The 14,493-nt window shown below is 33.5% G+C and overlaps 1 protein-coding gene across 2 annotated transcripts in view; it reads left to right on the plus strand.

Annotated features, from left to right (window-relative positions):
* LOC143202565 (uncharacterized) overlaps positions 1-14,493 on the plus strand; it is a 248,358-nt gene that overhangs the window by 143,283 nt on the left and 90,582 nt on the right. The gene's annotated exons all lie outside the window — the stretch shown is intronic.

Below are 14,493 nucleotides of genomic sequence, written 5' to 3' on the forward strand. Positions count from 1 at the left end.
CGACAAAAAATGACTGTACTTTGTCGAAAGATTTATCGTTGATGATAAGTCGCTTCGCTGTCTCGTCGCCGACGCTCAATTCCGGATTTCTCCCGCGTATGTTGAAGCCTTGTGGGGTTACGCGCGCGTGTGTATGTGCGGAATTTACTTGTCGTTCGGACGATTAATTGATCGAGATGGTAATCTGTCCGGGATCTGTTACGGATTTGTCTGTTGATGGTTGTCTTTGCGTATCAGTTAATTTCGTGATGGATATCGATTTAACTTTGATACATTTGTGTCGATTTATTGTTTGTATGATACTATCTGACCCGACAGTCATCCTATCTGGGCCATGAATATTCAGTTTGAATTGGAATAAATCATCTAAAATATATATATCTCAAAACATGGTGCTTTAAAAAATTAAAATCAGGAATTAATTTTTTTCTGGTGCGTTTTACTTATTGAACAAATAAATTAAGTTTTTTATTAATTACGTCTTACATTAGATATGCTTAAAATAATCATTTATAAATTAATTTTTTACTGCTCTTTTATTGTACTTGCCTAAATACACTAGCAGAATGAGTACGGGATTAATACATCAGTACGTATTTTTCAAATTAAAATAAAAAATTGGACCACTTCAGCTAAAGTTAGAAATACACTTATATACTAAACAAGTTCGTGTGGTTTGGTACACTTAAAGCTCCTGATTTCCTGCGTCTTGCCCAGTAGCTGTATTGTTTCCGCGTCGCTGTGATTTGACAACCTTATTTCATGTTTTAAGGCGAAATCTTGGATCATTTCGTATATCCATTTGATTTCGAGGTCATCGTGCAGCTCTTCGTTTATTACGTAGCGATATGTATTGGTAAATAATCGTAGAGCTTTTTTTTTGAGTGCGTTGAATTACTACTTGATTTGATTTTTTAGTGCAACCCCATATTTGCACTGATGGTCCCAAGGTACTAACCCTAGGGAATTCATGCCGAAATAGGTTTAAGTGTTGAGAATGCCTCTTTATGCGAGATTCTACTTTTTTTCGAAAATATATGATTCCAGCAGTCGATTAATCCCAGGCCATCAGATCAATAGCTTGTCAGATACATAGTGAATAATGGAACCGGCGCACATTTTTTCTAATATGATACTGGTATACCTGATATAAAGTTATAGTATTAATGATTTTGACAAATATTCGATCGCAAAATGGAATTGCGCTTCACTTGCTTTATCAAGTATTCAGCTATATTGTTGGAAGGCGATGGAACAGCTCATTCAGCATTCAAGCTTCCATTGAGTGTGCAAAATTATTAAACTCCTGTTCTAATATAACAAAGGAGTTATGCGATGGCCAAGGTGTTGCATCAAAGGAATTTCATGACTGCACGATGACACATAAAAAGTCTTTGGAGGCATATAAGTGTTGCGTGCTATTGTCGATGCTCCGTACTATGTTTCAAATGAAGTGATACAACACGATATTCCTCTAGAACCAAAACGAGTCTAATTCAACGTGTTTGTGTGAGTACTTCGAAGAGTGTCAGTGCATCCCAATGTACTCGCTAATCAGCTAAATATCCGAAGTAGCAGTGAAGTGCGTGGTCTAAAACGTCTAACTAATTAAAATGGTATTTTGTACAGAAGATCACTTCATGAAGTTATTTTCTACATGCCATGTATATATAATATAAATATAACGAATTATTGCCTTCTCGGCGGATTGTGGAATTACTAACAGTAATAAAAATACAATAATTAATGCTTGTACTAGGAGACCAGTTTAAACATTAATTAATTGTTAAAATTCCCGGAAATAATGAATGTTGAGGCTTTGTTGGCTGTATCAATGGCGCCAATCCCACTTGGCCACTGGTGCAACACTACTCAAGGTCTTCATTTTTAAACCTAAATACCTTGCAATGTACACACACAAAGTTAAGTGGTCTATTAGCAATAATTGACTGTAAACTATAGCCGACTGGAAACAGCTCGATGGGGATTAAGCTCATTTTGCACTTTGCGCTGCTTATTAATTTGACTTGCTCGTATATATCTTTGACTTGCAGCATTGCGAGTTCTGCAGCCTAGGTTAGTATTTCTAATAGGTGACACTTTGAATAGCCAAATTGCAGGCAATGAAAATATAAAAATGGCCCCCTTGATGCTTTTGTATAACCATACATACCATATGTTAGCATATCAGGGCTTATGAAACATCGATATTGAATTAAACATTTAAGACGTGATTGCAATGAACAAAAAACTCACTCATCAAACTCAAACTGAATAAACGTTGAGATCGAGTTAACTGTGCACTAAGAAATTAATAAATATATTTTTTGATCGATACAAATCGACCAGTACAGCAGTTAAACGACTTTTGTCAAATTATCGATGTCAAACTCGCGAATCTTAAATATTCGTTAAGTTTTCTTGAATGTTTCAATTTTCTGCGCAATCCATATATATATATATATATAGCTAGTTTTCAAGGGCAAAAAAATGAAGTTGTAAATAATAAATGGTAAGATACTTTTGACTGGCATAATAGGTAATACTTTTTTAATAAACTTTCTTTTCTTAAGTTTTCTTTTAAAAACATTAACGGTCAAGAGGTGAATAAAGTATATTAAATCTTTGTAATAAATACATTTTCTGACAGGAAAACTCTACTTTAATATTCAACAACTAATTATTTTGATTGCTACTGAGAAGAGCAACACAATTTTTTGTATTTGTCGACAAATAGATTATCTTAACAGACTGTGTTCAACATTTTTTAGCCCCTTGAAATAATGACCGCCGAGTTATCTGGTGAAAGATATCCCACGATGTCTTTAATTATACCGTTAATAAGAGGACTGCACCATTCCACCAAATCCAGGATTTTAACAAGTGAATGGGGAAAAAATGTTCAAAATTGTTTACTAGATGTTATTAATAAAAGACTGACAATTTTAGAAATGAACACAATATGCGGTAAATCCCCATTTTTAGATGTTGGACGTAAAAAAGTGGGATTTGGTATTGCAAATAATGTTGAGGCGATACAAAATGTTATCATAAAAGAGGTATCTTCCATTCTAACTTGAAAGAATACAAATATCTTTCCACAGCTCGAAATTCAAGACACAACTATTGACCAATTATGTATTGACATCTGAAGATATTTTGATAAAAAAGTGGCTAGAATGAAAGAAGTAAGTACTGCAGCAACATTACAGATTAAGCAGTATTTGGAAATGCCATTTATTGGGCGTTTAGAAAACACATTGGATTTTTGGCAAGCCCATAAAAGGACACTACCTGAATTATATCAGTTACACTTATTCCTCTGCACCTACAACATCAGTCCCCTAGGAACGAGTTTTTCAAAATATGGGCGAATAATTAACGATCGAAGAAATCGCCTCACGAGAGAAGTTGAACATAATAATATTCACAGTAATTTAGAAATATTTCCGTTCAAAAATAAATAAAAATTTATTTAAGAAGGGTCTGGTAGTTATTGTAAGATCATTTTTAGGTTCATCATGGATTAGATTTTTCAATGATTAAGTATACGTTTACATTTTGTTTAGTAGTTATTATTCCATTCCTTTTTACACATCCACAGAACATTCAGTATAAAAGTAACCCTACTTCCTCTAAAATTATATTATTTATTACATGTTAATAAAAATTAGTAATTTTTTTTCCTTTTCTTTTTTAAAGTTATCACGTGAACGAATATATATACATCTCTGTCTCGCTTATACTACTATTGGAAAATATAAAGACATTTAAAATTAACTGCTCCAAGCATTTATCTCCGTCCTTTTCTATCTCACATTTTATACAGACCAGAATTCCTACATCTTCGTCTGACATCACGAATGGAATAAAAACAGTCGAACCATGCATTTGACTGAAAATAGTAATTACTATATACGATAGTTCCCAACGCCAATATATATATATATATATATATATATATATATATATATATATATAGATATATACAGATTTTTCCTTTCAACCTTATGTACCACTTTAAACATTTTGTTCTCTTTAACGTCAGAGGTTGTTCAATAAGTACTTGGAGTATTATATACGATACGTAAATATTTATATGTAACAGTAGAATTTAAAAAAAACAATTTTATTATTCATGTTCATTCTTGACTCAAAATGAACGTGACGGGATACATAATCCGTAGTATCATTGGATAAATGAACCGTAGTTGAAATAAAACATTACCGAGTTTTATGGATTTGCAACATGTGATCAAGCGTTGTATTCCAGTAGACGTCCAAAATTATCATACCAGTCCTTGATGGTTAATTTTTCTGGGGCAGTGTCCGCGAACTCAGCATCAACCCAAGTTTTTGCTTCAACTATATTTTTTCCCTTCAAAAAGTAATATTTTATCAACACGCGTAATTCCTTTTTATACATTTTTTTCACAATAACAAAAGTTGCTTCACTCAAGACGTTATAATTTACAAACTAATTATCCGGCAGCTGTCAAATTTATACACGCATCATGAGGGTTAGAGCTAACTAAAAAATATATGGATTTAATTGTAGTAGCGCCATCTATGTGTCAGGCCGGGGACTTTTCAATTGATCTGTTGCGATAGCGAATATCTAGCAACTCCGAGACATTTTTTTGGGAGATTATTAACGGTTACTTTCGATCACTCAGTATCTGACCACAGTTCAGTTTAGACATGTCACCATTGACTCCCCAAGCCCTCGTCAACGGTGTTACCGCCGCTGCTATCCGTTTTCTATATTGGTATTTTAAATTTTTTTATATAACGTGAATAAATTACGGTCACATCATGTAAACAGCCGCTGTTTCATTTCGTCTTACCTCCATTTACCGAGCCCATAAAATTTACCCTAAAAGATAATCTCGATTTTGTTGTACTCAAAGATAATTACGATTTATGTTCGCCAAAAAAATACATTTGTTTGGATAAGCATTTGCTTCTTCTAGGAAAGATACCTAGATGACCTAGATGCAGCCCAAAATCTTCAAAATGCTTCGCCTCGGAGAGTTGGTAATATTAATATTTACTGGTGGGCATGTTCTTCTAGGCAAGATAAAAATTATATAGATATATTTTGTTAATCGGATTTGATACACCAAGTGTTTAGTAACAGTTATATTTTATTAAAGTGCGTTTGGAGTTTTTTTGATGCCATCATTGCGTCGTCGTGAAAAAAATAGAAACAAAAATTAAAAATAGTAATGGCCCGAGCTAGATTATTATCGCAAAAGAAGGAGATGGACCATCTCGCCGTTCAAACATGTACCCAAATAGCCTTACACTTGCCGATATAGAATACATGATAGAATTTTTGTAAGAACACAAGAAAATAATGGCAAAACAATCGAAACTCGTCTAAAATCTTCTGGCCGCTGCGACATCAACCCGAGTTCCATTTATATCAATTTCTCTTTCTCGCTAAGCTTTCATCCTTAATCCGAATTGAAACGGTTTAATTTTGAAATCCTCACCCCTCCCAGCTCCCGCCGCTCGACCGCCCATCCGTCGGGGCGTTCGCGTTGCCCCCTAGTCTTTTTATTATTTTTTCATTCGTCCATCATCTCGCGCTCGAAACAAAGAAGCAAATAAACAAATCGCCCCCGTTTTGCCCCTACCCCGGCGCCTCGTTTCAGAAATTAATTAGGACGAGGAGAGAGGCCGATTCAATTTAATTTGGCGACGGATAAGGAATTAGTCGTTCTTTTCCCAAATTGGCAGACAACAGGCAAAAAGGGCCCGATCCGCCGAAAAAGGAAAACGGCGAGAATAATCCGGCCATTGTCTGGATAGTCCGTTACATAAATCTCGACGCGTAAGATATGAGACAATATCGAGCAGGGATTGAACGGGATTGGTGCGAAACTTTGCCTAACCGAAGCCCAAATACGATTTTGTTCTCATTAACAGCGTAGATATATTTTCGGAGATTATTATTAAATAGACGAATTATCCCAGATTTATTTATAGTTTGTTTTGTATGTTTTATGGCATACAACATATAAACATTATTATAATGGAATATGCCCGTTATGGGATTATCTTGCCTTTGAGCATTCAAAGTAACATTTTGGGTTTATGTACATGTCTTTAGGCATAGAAAAATAGATTCTATAGTTCGTTCAGTAAAACAGTGAACTTATGTTATCTGAATTTATGCCGTCAAAATGCATGTTGCCGCCGCATCAACTTTGGGTTTTAGTTCATTTTGGCTTTGAGCTATAACAATATTTTAATCTACACAGAACAATGAAATTTTTTTTTATCAAATATAATTTGTTTCAACATTATAATACATCGAATGAATAAATTAGTGAAAGACTTAAACTACATTTAATTATACAGCAATAGTTGGTAATGATTGATATCACCGTGTTTTCTATATCTGGAAAACAGTTAGTATTCATTCTCTCCTCATTCTAAGTAAACGCCCATCTATTTTCTGAGAAACTATACATATACCTATTACACTAAAATAAACTACAATAAAATGTTCTACAGTTATCCTAAATTATTTATATACTTATTCTTAGTTGTTTCTACTTAAAACGCATAATGCCATATCCCGAAAGTTTCATACCGTCACTGTCACGTTCTGTGTGACTGATCGAGTTCATTTATATTAAAGGTCTTAATGTAGATAATGTTTCTTTGCACATATACAAACAGTTATTACTTGTAATATATATCCTTCTCGACCTGCATGTCCATTATAGTAGTTCCTTGCTGCACCCCATATCGATTCAATTGAATTTAATATGTAGTAATAATGGGGAAGATGTGATAATTTGTGGCCATATTCTTCAGCCATTTGATTTGCAGACATATTTCTAAAAAAGTGAAATGTAATGTAAAACGTAAAATGTAAATCGCGTAAAACCATGAAATGTAATTGAACATTTCATTTTGGTCAGTGAGAATTGGAAGTAATTCACTCTTTAACATGGTATCTTTATGTTTTGAAATCTATTCTGTAATTACAGCTTTTATCGATCCACTTGTTGGAATCTTTTTTACCGATGTGTTCTGGTTTGAAACATTGTCTATAATAACAACTGATGGCTCCTCCAAGTTCTTGAAAGGCTTGTTTCTGAACCAGAGCAAAAATAAGTTAAGTTATGGTACATTTCTCCGTGATAGTTGCCCTTTGACTTGGAGGAAAACACTAATGTTCTAGAAATAAAAGCATTCCTATTCCAGCATAAAGAACAATATATCCGCAATGAATTATTAAAAAATATTATGACTAACAAAACCTAATCAAATATTTCCACTTTTTAATAGCGTCTTGCCAAAAGTAGCGTCTTCTGTGTTTTTATTATATGCTTTTAAAAATTATATTATTTTAAACATTATATTCCTTTGAAAGCAATGTCTGGAAGTTTCATTAGATCGTAGATTATTTTTATATCAGTTACACCTACTAATTCCTTGGCCGATTTAATGTTCGCTTGTTATCGCATATTCGCATTATATTCACATATTCAGATGTTGAAGTTTCTAGCATTCCTTATCATATAATTTGAAAGTTAATGAGACAAAAATCTGACAATCTGATCGCCAGTTATGGTAAATCTCAACTGACACCAGTTAGAGCTAGTGTAGGAGTTCATGGGATCAATAATACTGAAGCAAAAGCCCGGAATCGGCCACGCTGCAGAAGCTTTTGCTTCTCTGAAATGGTGCCCATGGAAGAGAGGAAATATTAAAATCAATATTAAAATCCGCTTCTTTCGATTGCCATTTTATTTTACCACTCCCTCTGCATGGCTCCAAGACTTGGACAATGTTATAGTTGGACATTTTTGGGGTCTTTCAGATACGATGTTTAAGGCAAATTTTACGTTCTTCTCTCCGACACCGTATTAGAAATGAAGTCATTCGTTTATGACTATATTGGTTTGGGCATATTTGTTGAATGATAGGTCAAAGAATTTTTCAGATTTTTTGTGGTGAAATTGAACTTTCGGACGAAAGACGTAGAGAACAGGAGCAAGGAAGACACGAGATCTAGAACATAGAAAACGATCTGAGATACAACAACCTATTGGTTGAGAATAGTTTTCACTAAGAGTAAGGTATGGATTAAATTTGATGGTTTTGTAAATTTTTGTAGAGAGAGATTTGTATAAGGAGTAACAGCCGCATCCTTTTACATGACACATAGTTTCGAAATGCTGACATATTGCGGAAATTGATCAAGAATGATTAAGATTGTGTGAGGAAGATGGGGAAAAAGTTAATAAAGAAAATAAAGGAAAATATTTTGATTAATATATATTGTACAGTTTTTCTCAATACATGTTTTTATTAAGTATGGTGATGTAGTAAGTAATGATTTTCATTGAAATTCTCGACTTTAGCCCCTCAATATTTGTCAGATCTATTACAATTTGTTTATTTAACCCGTCAACCTCTTGGGCTATTTAGGGTGAATTACAATGCGTTATGTGATATTAAGTGCTATAGGAACATCAACAGCATACAATATTACATAATAAATCATCAATAATAAAATATATATATTATAAAATATATAAATTACATAATAATAAGTGATTGTTACAAATGTTGAAGTAGGCCTGCGGTCTTTAGGTAATCAATCAGCAGGTTCACCTGCTCAGGTTGGGCCAATTGCTTCAAAGTTCTCGACATGGATTGATAGAAGATCTTCTTAATTTCCCACAATTTGTTGTTTTTTGTGAGAAGATCCTAATTCAGTTGGGTCAACTGCCTATTGAGGCCGTTGGTATAAACTTTGGCAAGTCTTTTTATTGTAGAAGGATTAGTTGGTTCCTTATGCAAAGCCTTCATGGTGAGGTCTGTGGTGTGTATTTTTGAGAACTCCCGTGGTGGTATAGCAGTGTTCGCATCTGGGATCGCAATCACTATTCGATTGCATATCCTCTGGAAAACTGATGAAGGGAAAAAGGTAGTTAACTGGTCCAATTCTGGACGGAATTTGGGGGAACTTGCATAGTTTAGTATCAGGAGCACTCGAGTGATGGAATTTCTGCTTTACACTGTAAGCTTTCAACTGGACAAGTGCGGAATGCTCCCAGTATGATTCTCATAGCGGAGTTTTGGACGGGATCCAGTTTCTTCACGTATGAAGGAGTTACGGGTAATGTAGCACTGGCTTCCATAGTCTAATTAGCTTCTGATCAGCGCTTGATATATATTGCTTAATGATGTTTTATGTGCTCCCCAATCTTCCCTACAAGCAGTTCGCCGAACTAAGTAATATCATCAACGCCATTCTGAGGCTGCAACACTTTCCATCTACATGGAAACATGCATTCATCGCAGTTATCCCCAAAAAAGGAGCTAAGTCATCACCTTCTGACTACAGACCTATCAGCCTACTAAGTTCCATTTCCAAGCTTGCTGAAAGAGCAATTCTTTATGCTCTTAATGATTTTACGAAGACAAATAATATCATTCCAGAGAGCAATTCGGTTTCCGCGCCAAATACTTATCAGGCCCATCAGCTGGCCGCAAAAATCATCTCTGCTTTTAACCGACGTTAAAGCCTTGGAGCGGTCTTCTTGAGCCTAATCAAAGCCCTTTTCAAGGTTTGGCAAGAAGACTTAGTGGCGAAATGCATCCGATTAGGTCTACCTGATGACCTAACAGCTCTTATCAAATCATTTCTGTTAGGACGATCGTTCCAGGTGAAGATTAAAGATATTCTCTCTAGCCGGAAAACCATCAACGCAGGAATTCCATAAGGCTCCCCCCTGGCACCCGTTCTATTTAATATTTTTCTTTTAAATATTCCTAGGAGACCACAAGTTGAGGCAGCTTTTTACGCAGACGACACTGCTTACATTGCTTCTTCAAGAGTAGCACAGCACATCCGAAGCAGATATTTCTCCACTCTTCGTCTCTCGGACAATAGATGTATAACCGAGTTGGCCGATATTTTAGGTCAATAACTCATTCGGCTCTTCGTGGCCATATTCTATCACAGCCGGCACTTCCCCGTCGTGCTCTAACTTCAAATTGTTTTGACCTTCTTTGGTGAGCCATTAACTCATGTACCGCAAGCTGCGTGGTGTGATAACGACGCCACGTCCTTGCCTGGCCGTTGTGCCTCTTAACTGTGTTACCGGTTACGGACAACCTCCTTACTAACAGTTAGAAGTATCAGTTAGGGTCATTGGATCAGCTGATAGGGTGGGGTTTAGTGGGTAGCCCAGAGGCAGCCTCCACCAGTTCAAGTCGCTTATTCCTGCGGGTCGTCCCGATCAGGTATCCGTAACAGGATTCCCCTTCCCGGTTCCAGGCAAAAAAAAAATTCCTGAGGTACACCGTTAGTTGATGATATGTTGTTGATATTACTCTATTAACCCTGAGATGTATTACAATTTTGTTCGTTATGAGCTTCGAATTCCTGATCTTTTAAATTGTAATACTTATCAATTTATTAGGTCTTCTGTCAACTATAATAAAATTGTCAGTTTTAAAGCATCAAAACAGACATTGAAGTGTTGTATGGATTTTCTTTAAATATCGAAGCTTATGGGCAACATATGAATATTTTTCGTGACATCAATACAGCTTGATATTGCATGTTAATTCATTAGCATGCATCATTTTATTTTTAGAAATTATATAAATTGTTATTAGTACGGCAAATTAAATATTTAAAATAAAAACTCCTATCCTGAATATATGAAATAACAGTTTGTTAATGAAACGATATATAAACCGGTAAATAGTAACCGTAAAAAGTTTTCAGTCAGGGGCAAATAAGAGCGATATACCATTTCATACTTTGTTATAATGACATGTTGAATATAGTGAATATCAGATATCAAGGTAGGGCTAAAGAAACTAGTCCTATCGTTTTACAACGAATAATTTCAGTATTGTCTTTCACCAAATGTTACCAGTAAAATTAAACCTGCTATTAGTTGAAAATAGCTGTAACAAATATTCATTACTGAGATGTGTTTAGTAGTTAGTTTTAAGGGTAAAAAGAATATTTAATTTACCATATATCAGTGTATTCATTATTTATAGTTACGTTATAGTTACGTATTTCTTGGTTGGAGGGAACTTATTTCAGTTCATAGGTTAAAATTTCCTAAATATATATATATATATATATATATATATATATATATATATATATATATATATATATATATATATATATGAGTAAATATTAAAAACAAAATGTTGAAATGTAGAAAGACACAAAATATTCATAAGAAATTGCTGAGAGTCTTCTTCAATAGTAGTCACAATTCCATTTAAAAAACATTTTATTTTTTGTCTTTGAAATAAGGTTTGGAAAGCTACCGAGTGTCGAGTTCTTTTTAGTATTGCTATTTATTTTTTTCTTTCTAAATTACCGAAGGTCCTCTATATTTACCAGCAAAAGTTTGGAACTGGAGTACCTACACTATATTTATGGCCCGTAAATACTTATTCTTGATTATTGATCTTGATAGGAAAGGACAGGTTTTAAAACTATTTTTTTATTACCATTTGTTGACGACTAAATTACAGTTTCTTTTTATTTACCAACTTAAAATTAGGTTTATATCTAAAATTAGGATAAATTAGTCTTTAAGTCTCTATTGTAACCATATTCATGTATAAATTAACAATGCTGTTTTGTTTCATCTTTTTGAGCATGTCCCGGCTTGAGTGTTATTCAATAATTGAAATGCTTGGAAGTTAAGATAAGAGTGGAATCTCTCATCATGCCTCTTTGGGATTCTCTTGTTTTGTGAGTTACAGTCAGGACCTAAATGGCCCGTTCTTATTATTAATACCTGTGGAATCTAGATGTATCTATAACACATCTTGGAACCATTTTGTTCTGATCAATTTGTATTTTATTTATATTACTTCTCTAGGAATATCCCCATAACTGAATGCTATATTTCCGTATTGGATTTAAAATTTTTATATACTTTAGATTGGGATAGATTTCCTTCCAATTACTGTTCAGTTTTTTTTTAAATTTTAATGACCTCCTTTTAATGAAGTTTTGCATCGGGATTGATTCCAAGATACTTAGCACTATTTCTATGTGGAATGACTGAATGAATGAAGTATCAGTTATAGATATTGTTGTATTTGCAATTTGATTATATATAATATTAATATCTGCTAATTGTTCATGTCCATGACCAGCTATTTATATTTTCACTTGTCTGTTGATATTCTTCGTTGGTTATTCGCTGTTATAACAAACATCTCCGACATGTTTTGGTAAATTTTATAGTTACTTTTCTTGGTAGATATTTCACTAATTGTCGGGTTATTAAATCATACCTCAGTGCTTATTTTGGGTTGATGTCAGTAGTTATAACTTATTTTGATGCGACTAAATGAAGCGTCGAATTATCGCACTAATTGAACGTATAATTTTATTCAAAGATTTGTTTTAACAGTTTGTTAAATTGTTCTTTTAAAAGCTTAGCTTCAGCTGTTTCTGTAAAATATCTCTTAAACGGACGTTTGTACGTATTGGTTTTTAAATTTCTCCAATATCTTATATTTGTTTAAACTTTTTAATTGTTGTGTTATATTGTTCAAATTTTTTTGTCCGGTACTCTATTTTTGCATTGTTTTCCTAGTTTTCTTGATTCCAAGCTGCAGAGGGAAGCCCGTAATGTCATATATATTATATAGAGAATATCAAATTAAGTACAGCTTAATTCAAAAATGCATCAAACATTATTTTCATAATTTTTCCTCCGGCTCTGTATGTGTTAGAACTTCAGTTACTTTAAATGTTATTTGTTTTAGAAATATTGAGTAACTTTTTGTTAGTTTGGCATAAAATCTGGATACAGGGCTTTCTATAATACATCCTGGACATTGCAGAAAATTTGTTAGAAGGCCCCGGAGATGTCTAAATATTATTTTTAATTTTATATGATATACAAACAGATTCGACCGTTGAATGTCTTTTTTTTTTTTGAATACTACAATCTGATATAATAAACAACTGTAAATTTCTAGGGCATATATCATTAAATCGACTAATGATAGTCGTAGTAGATAGATATGATATAATAAAAATTGCAAGTGTTACAGCATGCGATGCTAAGGATGATACCGAAGGTATTTAATCATGGTATGCCAAATACATAGAGAAGCAGTGATGTTCTTAGAGTTTGAGTTCAGTCACTGAAAAGTTAATAAAGTGAACTATGGGCGTCAGTAATAGCTTAATTCCATCCATTCTTTCCTTTCTATTGTAATGTCATGTTGCACAATCGGTAACAACGTACCGATTAGTAATTAGTAAAAACCTTCATACCCTTATTTTACGAGTTATCTTGTCCAGAAATTAACAAACGTCATCTACTTATCTTATTAAATGAACCGTATGAAACGAAACTTCTTATCTAATAAAATTCCAACTTCTATTCCCATATTATATTGCATTCGTTAAAGCAATACTAAACAGCAGTAATTTATAGTAATCTGTTATCGTTTTACTTAAGTATCACACCTAATATATATGTTAACTTACTATTAAAATAATTTTCTTATACAAAATTAATTGATCAAAGAGGGGCCCGTTCTTTCCCTCAATTTTTATTTATATCGTGAGATCATAGTTCGTTTCAATCAATTAAATAGACCATAAACGTGTATTTTCGTTTCATTCACCAATTACTGTCAATAAGGAATAGGATGTGTTCGTAATAGAAGGTAAATAGATCTTAATCGGCCACTGTCTCGCTGTTAAGGTATTTTCTCAGGGTTTTTTTGTGCCACCGTCGTCCATATGGCCGCCAGAAGAACGGTTATTATCGTCTTCACAGTTTACCCCTAGGGTGACGTTAAGTTAAAGCGCATACCGTTAAAAAGGGCCCTTGTTTATTATTTATATGAGAATATAACGTAGGCTCGTACCGGCTCGATTATATGATTATTTTTTGTCATGGAAATTGAAGGATATCTCTTCTCTGGCTTTTTGTTTTTAATATTTCATTGTTAATGTTTAGATCATATCGAAATTAAGTTTTGAAAAGTATATGGAAGAACATAGCGTTATCGTATATCTTAATATTTAGATTTAGATGCAATTTCTATCTTCTTGCATTCTTAAAATGTATTACTTTGCACAGAAACATACGCGTTAAAAAATTCGTATGTATTGTCTATACAATGAAGTTTTATACATACAATGTTGCCCTGTCAACTCTGGGTTTTAGTTCATTTTGGCGTTAACATACGACAAAATTCTAATCAAAATTAAATAACTAACTTATCAAATATAATTTATTTTAACAATATAGTAAATCTAATGCATATATTATCGAAGGACTTAAAGCTACAAATAAGTACAGTTATAATAGTTTGTACGTTAGGGTTGTGTTTGATTATCTTTGCATTGAACTCTTTTCTATATTAGAGAGCATATCTTTTTACATTTTACGCCTAGTTCTTGTGTCCTCCGGTATTGTGTTACCTTTTAAAGATATTTTGATA

Source organism: Rhynchophorus ferrugineus, unplaced genomic scaffold (genome assembly GCF_030347505.1).
Source record: "Rhynchophorus ferrugineus isolate W39M unplaced genomic scaffold, kcgeb_rfMv2 rfM9, whole genome shotgun sequence".
NCBI classification, from domain to species: domain Eukaryota; kingdom Metazoa; phylum Arthropoda; class Insecta; order Coleoptera; family Curculionidae; genus Rhynchophorus; species Rhynchophorus ferrugineus.